Here is an 8,769-nt window from a genome sequence, read left to right as displayed (position 1 = left end):
TAAAGAATATTGTGTGCGTTTATGGCTTTTTGCTTTGGAAATAGTCCGATTTGTGTAATGTAATGGTTGTGTTGTATAATGGAGAGATGGTATGAATAACGAGGACGATGATGATGATGATGATGATGATGATGATGATGATGATGATGATGATGATGATGATGATGATGATGATGATGATGATGATGATGATGATGATGATGATGAAAATAATAATAATAATACTAATGATAACAATAACAGCAGCAACAGTAATAATAATAATAATAATAATAATAATAATAATAATAATAATAATAATAATAATAATATGGACGACAATTACTATTGTTATTAATAATCATAATAATAATCTTTTCTACTCTAGGCACAAAGCGTTTCAGCCACGTCCAACAAACAACCTCTTTGGCTACAGCCACTGGGCAAAGGAAAACTGCCTTGCCTGCCCGATTGAGGAGAACGGCGGTGCGATCATCACTACGGGCTCGGCCGACAGTCGGATCAATCCCACACGTGACAGTAGCAGTTCAGCGTAACCCCACAAGTCAGAAATTCCCGGACGCTGAACGAGGGTCTGCAGTCCGGTTTCGTCACGCTGCACACACCTCGGACAGGACCATCTGGCTGCCTGTAGAGTTTAACTCGAACCGGTAGCGCCTCTCCCCCCCCATATCCGGTAGCACTGCCAGGCCAAGGACATCTGGAAATTATCCATGTTAGTTTCCGACTGGAAAGTCCTCCGGAACAGACTAGCCAGATCGTTCTCGTCGGCGCTTAGAATCTCCCTGAGAACGTCGTCGCACTTCCCTGTCACTAATGCCCTATGAATTTCTAAAGCGGAACATCCACCGATCCTATTGGCCGACTGGTAAAGGGTTGTGAGCACCCGACAATATTCTAGGTGCAGGGCCCCAGTCTCGGTCTTTTCTTCACCCAGCTCCGTCAGGGAGACGAGCTGCGGAAAGATGAGCCTCACAAACGGAGCCCATACACATGCTCACCGTCCAGAAATCGTTGCAAGTGGCGCAACCTAAGCGCGTGTCTCCGCATTAGGAGCCACATCATACCTAATCTGCCACTCAGAGGATGCTGGCAACAGACTGACTGCCTGACCATTGGAACGCGTCCCTTCAACAAGAATTTAAATAAGAGACGCTCCAACCTGGTCAAGCAGTAACCGGGACAAAGCACGACGGTCAGAAGGTAAATGATAACGCGGGCGATGTAGGCATTCGCCACTTCTGCTAGAACCTTCCAAGGCAGCTTTCTTCCAGTCCATTTCTGAGTAAGACTGGCCACCCTGTTCGCCACCTCGTCCTAGTTCTTATCAACCCGGAGGTCGGGATCAAACTAGACTCCGAGCAGTTTAACTGGTCCCTCGGTCCAGCGTCCGACCACGCCGTCCGAGGGCATCAATGATCCAACTCTCTTATTTCTGCAGAGCTAGCACAAAACAAAGGACATGGGGAAACATGCATATATAACTAGACTTCAAAATCAAGTCTGCCTGCATAAATATAAATAATCTGAAGGGAAACTTGAAAATGTACGCATCACGCCGGAATACATTTTGTTGACAGGCAATTATTGGCTGTACATAAAATGGCCGTCCATTCATATTCGCTGCTTTATTTTTCTCCTTTCTTTTCTTTGACATATGAAAGAAACCATTAATGTTCTGCTGTCTTTGGCGTTAAAAGATAAAAGACAATACTGAAGGATATACGAGAACGGTTTTGCAATTTGCATTGAGATAACTAGATAAAGATTTTCATTCACATAATAATATATGTATATGGCAGTGTAGTTAGTAAGAAGTTTACTACCCAACCAGATGGGCCCGTGTTCAGTCCCACTGTTTGGCACCCTGGGCAAGTGGGAGACGCAAACTAAAAAAGCGGTCTCTTATATGTACATACATGCATACCTATATGCATACACACACACACACACACACACACACACACACACACACACACACACACACACACACACACGTATATGTATGTATATATATGTATATATATATATACATACATAAATATATATATATACATGCATACATACATGCATACATATATATATATATATATACATACATACATACATACATATATATATATATATATATATATATATATATATATATATATATATATATATATATATATATATATATATATATATACATATAAATATATATATATATATATATATATATATATATTCTTCTTTTACTGGGTACAGTAAAAGGAGTAATCCTGCTGTATGATGGCATACGGTAACCGATAACTGTACCCGAGCTTTGACGTATACGTTTTGAGGTTATTACCCAGATATTATATATATATATATATATATATATATATATGTGTGTGTGTGTGTGTGTGTGTCTTTGTATTTGTTACCCACCACCGCTAGGCAACCAATGTTACTTTGTTTATGTCCACGCAACCTTACGGTTCGGCAAAACGTAAACGATAGAATATTTTCCAGGTTTCAGAAACTAAGCACAGGGGCCAATTCCTTCGACTAAATCTTTCCAAGACAGTACACCAGCCTGGCCGTAGTCCAATGACTGAAAGTAATAAACGATAGATGATAAAAATCTATAAGACAAACGACATTTGTCATTCTCATTTAGGGTCGGCCATTCGAAGGAGACGCCATTACAAAGCTAATGACTAATCTAATTTCAGGACGTTTTGTCTTATTACATTTGTTGTTAGTGGTGTTTGTTGATTTTGCGGCATAAGGTGACATAAGCATTAGTAATTTGATGGGGATATATCACCAATGAATATTTATAAAAACAAATCCAGGTTAAGTTCTTTGATATACAACTCTTTTTCCGTGGACAACAATAATATGTACACACACACACACACACACACACACACACACACACACACACACACACACACACACACACACACACACACACACACGCACGCACGTGATACCAAATGGGGTAAGACAGTAAAAAAGACACACACATAGAGATATATACGACGAGTTTCTTTCAGTTTCCGTCTACCAACTCCGCTCACAAGGCTTTGGTTTGTTCGAGACTATATTAGAAGACACTAGCCCAAGATACCACATAGTGAGACCGAACCCAGAACCATGTGGTTTGGAAGCAAGCTTCTTACCACACAGTTACACCTTTTCCTACACCTGAAGCCTTAGAGATATTTCGCCATAAAGCAAATATATTTTCTTCGTTCAGTTTGATTTTTCAAGATGTGTTCGCCTTTGAGATTCTTGGGAGAGGCTGGAATAGTCTTCGGGAAATGCATTAGAAGATGCTGAAATACGATCCACAGTAATTCGCAGATAACTCAGAAATATGTGCAGCAGAGTCGGAGCTGCATGTGTAAAGGAATTCTTGAATAAGAGATTGAGACCGACGACTCAAAAGAATATTGGTGGATCCTGATTAAAACCAAATGTTCTGTATTTTACATAGGTTAATCGTTTGAATCTCTTTTTTAGATCTAAACGCATACCATTCTCCGAAGATGTTCAACAAGTGGCTGGTTTGTGTTAAGCGTGAACAGAACGCAAACCAAACTTTCACCAACCAGATTATATTTCACAAAGGCTGCATACCCTTCTGAACAGTTAGACACTCACTTCAAACGAACTGTTTCTAATATAAACAAGAATCGATATTTTCTTAATATCATAAACTCTACGGGTTACTTTTCCTGTGTTTTTTTTCTACAAACATGATTACGTCTACAAACATTCATTTCCGTTACCAGCGGTTTCCTATTTTTGGAATCATTCTGGTAGTGAAGATAATTTTATAAGTTGGAAAGTGAATTAATTTTTTTTACAGACAATGGAATTTCATGTGGTAGAATTACTGGTTATAATTTTCAAGATAATACGTAAGGGAAAGATTTGATGAAGTTATTTGGTCATCAATCACGCGGTCTTTTACGCTACATGGGTTGGCTTATTCAAGTTTGATAGACTGTGCAGGGTTCATAAACTGTGAATCTCAACTCACTGTGGTCGTTGTTGTGTATTGCAATCAACTGTAACCACTCTACTTCCTGAAAACAATTTCTGAATTATTCTTGTTGTGTTTCTAGAAACGCCTCAATATTCGAGAGGTTGTGTAACCCTGGAACAGAAATGTCATATCTGTGTGACCCGAACGATTCTTTTAGTCGATGAGGTGTAAACCTTACAAGGAAACCCTCGCAGTGCTCAGACTCGGTACCAAACAGCAAAGAAATTACTGTGTCTGCTACACATTTACTGCCAATACGAACTGTCATCAAACAACAGACTTGAACACAATCTCAAAATATTATTTTCTGTTCTAGGCGCAAGGCCCAAAAAATTCGGAGAGGGGTCCAGTCAATTATATCGACCCCAGTACACAACTGGTACATAATTTATCAATCCCGAAAGGATGAAAGGCAAAGTCGACGACGGTGGAATTTGAACTCAGAACGTAACGGCAGACGAATTACCGCCAAGCATATCGCCCGGCGTGCTTAACGTCTCTGCCCGCTCGCCGCCATACACTCTCAGTCGGATTGACTGAAATAAGTAAAAGAGTAAATTAATAAATTATAATCTCTCATTTAATCTCTCTCTCTCTCTCTCCCTCTCTCTCTCTGTCTCTGTCTTTTTTTCCACTCTTTCTCTCTCTCTCTCTTTCGTTTCCTATCTCTTTCGTTCTCTCTCTCTCCCTCTTTCATTCTTTGTAACTGCATGTGTATATTTTTGATCGCTTGTGTATTTGCCTCCGGCGCCAACATTACTGTCTCCAAAACAGCCTGAATATCTGACCAGCTGTGCCAAATCGTCAGCATCTAAACAACTGCACCCAATTCTCTTATTCTGAATCCCAGGGTGGTTCTTGTGGGTTTCAAATCTATTTGAACTTGTGAATCGGGGGAAAAAAAGAAGAAATTTTTCAGAAACGGAAGACTGTTGTGCAAATGTTTTAATACAAGCTGTGTAGACAGAAACAGTAAATTCTTTATTACTAACTCGAAAGTATTTCTTAAATATTTCAAGAAATGAACGAACCAGAACAATGGTTTAAATTGAATAATTCAGTTATAAAAGAAAACTCAGATTCGCCTTTAGCGCTTCATCTATTGACTAACGTTACATGTGGTCTGGTGATTACTGGAGATGGAGTCATTAACTAGTATTTAAGAAGTTTTGCTGTGTGTTGTCGTACGAATCGAGTCATTTGTCTGCTGCTTGTTCTATTGTTATTAAGTGTTGTGTTGTTACTTGCAGCTTAATGTTGAATAAAAACCCTCAGATAAAAATCTTTCATTGCACAATAGTGTAAATACCCCGATTTGGCTTCTAAACTGAAAACTAAATCGTTATTACGTCGCAGAAACACGATAGGAGTTGTATAGCGTAGCGTCTCTAATGTAATGATTTGCCTTTTCGTACAAACCAGCAAATTTCCGAAGACAGATAAGTCACTACTTACATCATCCCCAGTGCTCAAATAGTGACGACGTAATAATAATAATAATAATAATAATAATAATAATAATAATAATAATAATAATAATAATAAAATTTATTTTTATTTTTATTAATTTATTTTTTAAAAATTTCTGTCAATACCGGGGTGGTGAGGGATGTTGATCGCCCATCATTATAAAATGCCCCAATGGCCTGCGCAAGACCTGTCTTCTGACAGTCAAGCCCTACTCCTTCGCCAAACCAACAGAAGAAGAGTGGGAAAAGGCGAGTATCTGGCGCCTTCAAATAGCCAGTGCTCCAGGTAGGCTGTACTCGTTAGCCTTGTATGGTAAGCAGACTAGAACACTCTGAGTTCAAAATCAGAGGAGCAAGGCCCCTGCCACCTTGACGGACTACCTTGATAGAGATGGTCTCTCGATAAAAATACCGGTTGGTAGTAATCTAAAAATACACCTCATTTGTGAATGAAAACGCTTATCAAAGTAAATGACGATAATGGTGTGAACGGGACTGGAACCAATGGTGAAGGTGCCGCACCCGGCAGGGGCCCCACTGTGCAACAGGATGGGTCCGGTCGTAATTCAGCAACTGCTAGCCATGCTACAAGACATAAGTGGAGTAACAAGTAAACTTGATGGTTATGGAGTGTTTACTACCGGAGCACCCCATTGGATGTGAATGGCGTGCATGTTAGAGGGTACAGAAAACGAATGCACAGTGAATGGAAAACAATGGAATGGTTTGAAATTACTGAACTGAGATTATGTGACCAAGCAGGAGCAATATGAAAGAATGGAGGGTTAACAGAACTGGAGGTAAAATCTATTAAAAGAAGGATATAGAGTGATATTGGGCATGTGAGAAACGAAAGTGGTATAGAGGAAGAAATGGACACTTGTTCGTAAGAATATAATATCGTGAATTGTGAAAGAAATGAGATCAGTGACTACTCAAACAATGAAGATCGATTAATAATAAACAGAATTTTGGCTCTGTTAAATACAGAAGGGACAGAATTTATGTACCAGTTTAAGAAGGCTAACCAATGGAGACTAAATCGAGAGACAAGTGAAGTATGGAGACACATTGAAACAAAGAACATCACACAAATAAATAATCTTATCAAGGCTGCTATTTGGATTGTGGCGGAAAGGATGGGATAGAAAACTACTGAGAATAGAACAGCGAAGGATAGAAGAAGAAAGAAACAGTCGTGGTGGAAAAGGAGAATTTATAAAGATATAAACTCATTGAACAGTGTAGTGTCAATACTTGTCAGGAAAAGAAACGAGAATTGAAGAATGAATGGAAATTCGAAAATGTCAGGAAGAAGTATGATGTAGATACAAAAGGCCTGAATGTTGTAATTGAAGAACTGAAACAGCGCATACAGGCAAAAAAGCAAAGCTAACCAGGTTTGAACAACGGATTAAGCAATGTCAGCAAAAGAAATTTAGAACCCCCCAAAGAAACTTTTTAAAAAGAGATTAATGATGATAAAAAAATGTAAAAGATTAGTCCCTGATACTGATGAAAGTCGACTTTTATGGGGCTTGATATGGAGTAAGCAAGAACAACATAATACTACAGCTGAATGGTTCTACAGCCCGGAGCAAACAGCTTCTTATCCCCAGCAAGAGGTTATCCACTTCACAGAAGACAGAATCAGAAATATGAGTAAAAAGATAAGCAATTGGAAAGCAGTAGGACCTGAGGGTGTACAGGGATTTTGAGAAAAAAAAAGGGGTCAGTAGTTGCCATAAATTGATCGCGGAGCAATTTAATGCATGGATCGATGGAGAAGAAGAAATCCCGGGCTGGTTGACGAAAGGACGAATGGTATTATGTCTGAAGGAGGCATCAAAGAGAAATGCTGATGACAATTACAAACCAATTTCTTTCTCCCTATTAAGGTGGTAGTTACTATTAAGAGGACCCCAGTACTTAACTGGTACTTATTTTAATGCAGACCCGAAATTATGAAAGGCAATTCGACCTCGGAAGAAATTCGACCTCAGAACGTTAAGAAGGATGAGATGCAGCTACGCATTTTGTCCGACATACTAACGATTCTTTCATCTCACCGTCTTCACCTCATACATAATACATTTCCAAAGAACATTATTTTACAAATTCGAGTATTTACCAGACAGGACGCGAACATGCATCTCCAGCATTTCTCGGACATCATTTTCTCGTACCACGATTTTCTGTGTAACTTCACCCAGTATTTTACGCAATATTAGAAAGAAAAAAAACAAAACAAATCCCACATATCAGAAAATAGTTTTTTCCCATCTTCAACACATACTCTATAATTTCTGATTTTTGTCTATAGCACACAGATCCTTTTCTAGTAAGGTCTGTTAAAATCGATTATATCGATGAGTGCTAGAGTTGTGATATATATCTGATCGATGTTGGCGGGATGCTAGTCATATAATTAGTTGCTGTAAAAATCCTCTCTCTTGTTACTTTGATTTATTTGTCAATTCTAACATCTTTACAATAAAATAAAATAATGCTGTGCTTTCACCATAGAAAATACCTTGGATTTACAAAAGAACCAATACTTCAATGTTGTTGATTAGCACCAGGTCGGTTCTGAGAGAGGAGCTTCTTTAGGTTTTGGTCGTTCTGCACTGCTCAACACATTCGATGGCAAGCTTCCGCCAAAGGTTTCGGTCGGATAACTCTCTTGCACATCCATTCGATGTAACGTTGTTTGTCTTCACGCCATCGTGTAATGTCCGCCGTCGATTGATCTTTGAACTGATAGAGGAAATATAAAATCTAATTGATTCTAGCCGAGACCTTCTAATCATCTTGCATATCAAGTGCGAATGAGAGTGATTTGACTATCATTTCGAGCCGGTCGAGTGGCGATGTAGGGCAGGTTATCTTGTTTCGATGGACAGAGAGAGGGAATGCTGGGGTTATCATGACCTTCTAAATTGTATTAATGATGTAATAAAAGTGATTTCAAATAGCGGTTCCTAACTCCTTCCCCGCATACAGCAAGGAAATGAATGATTTCATCTCTTTTGTCTTTTTGTATATACATACATATAGACCTACATATAAATATGCATGTTACTCTACCTCCGGTATTCGAGTACTATTTTACTCGTAGATGAGTAAACAAAGAATCGCACATACTGTATAGAAAACGAAACTGCAGGCGAGTGTATGATGTTGTTTTGTATTTATAATGAAATAAATATATACAAATTATAAAAATAATTAAAAAATATATACAGTACAGTACTATTTCTGCCTTGCAGATTTTCA

This window comes from Octopus bimaculoides, chromosome 25, assembly GCF_046866305.1.
Source record: "Octopus bimaculoides isolate indiv1 chromosome 25, ASM4686630v1, whole genome shotgun sequence".
NCBI lineage: Eukaryota > Metazoa > Mollusca > Cephalopoda > Octopoda > Octopodidae > Octopus > Octopus bimaculoides.
Note: the sequence above shows the minus strand (reverse complement) of the source record.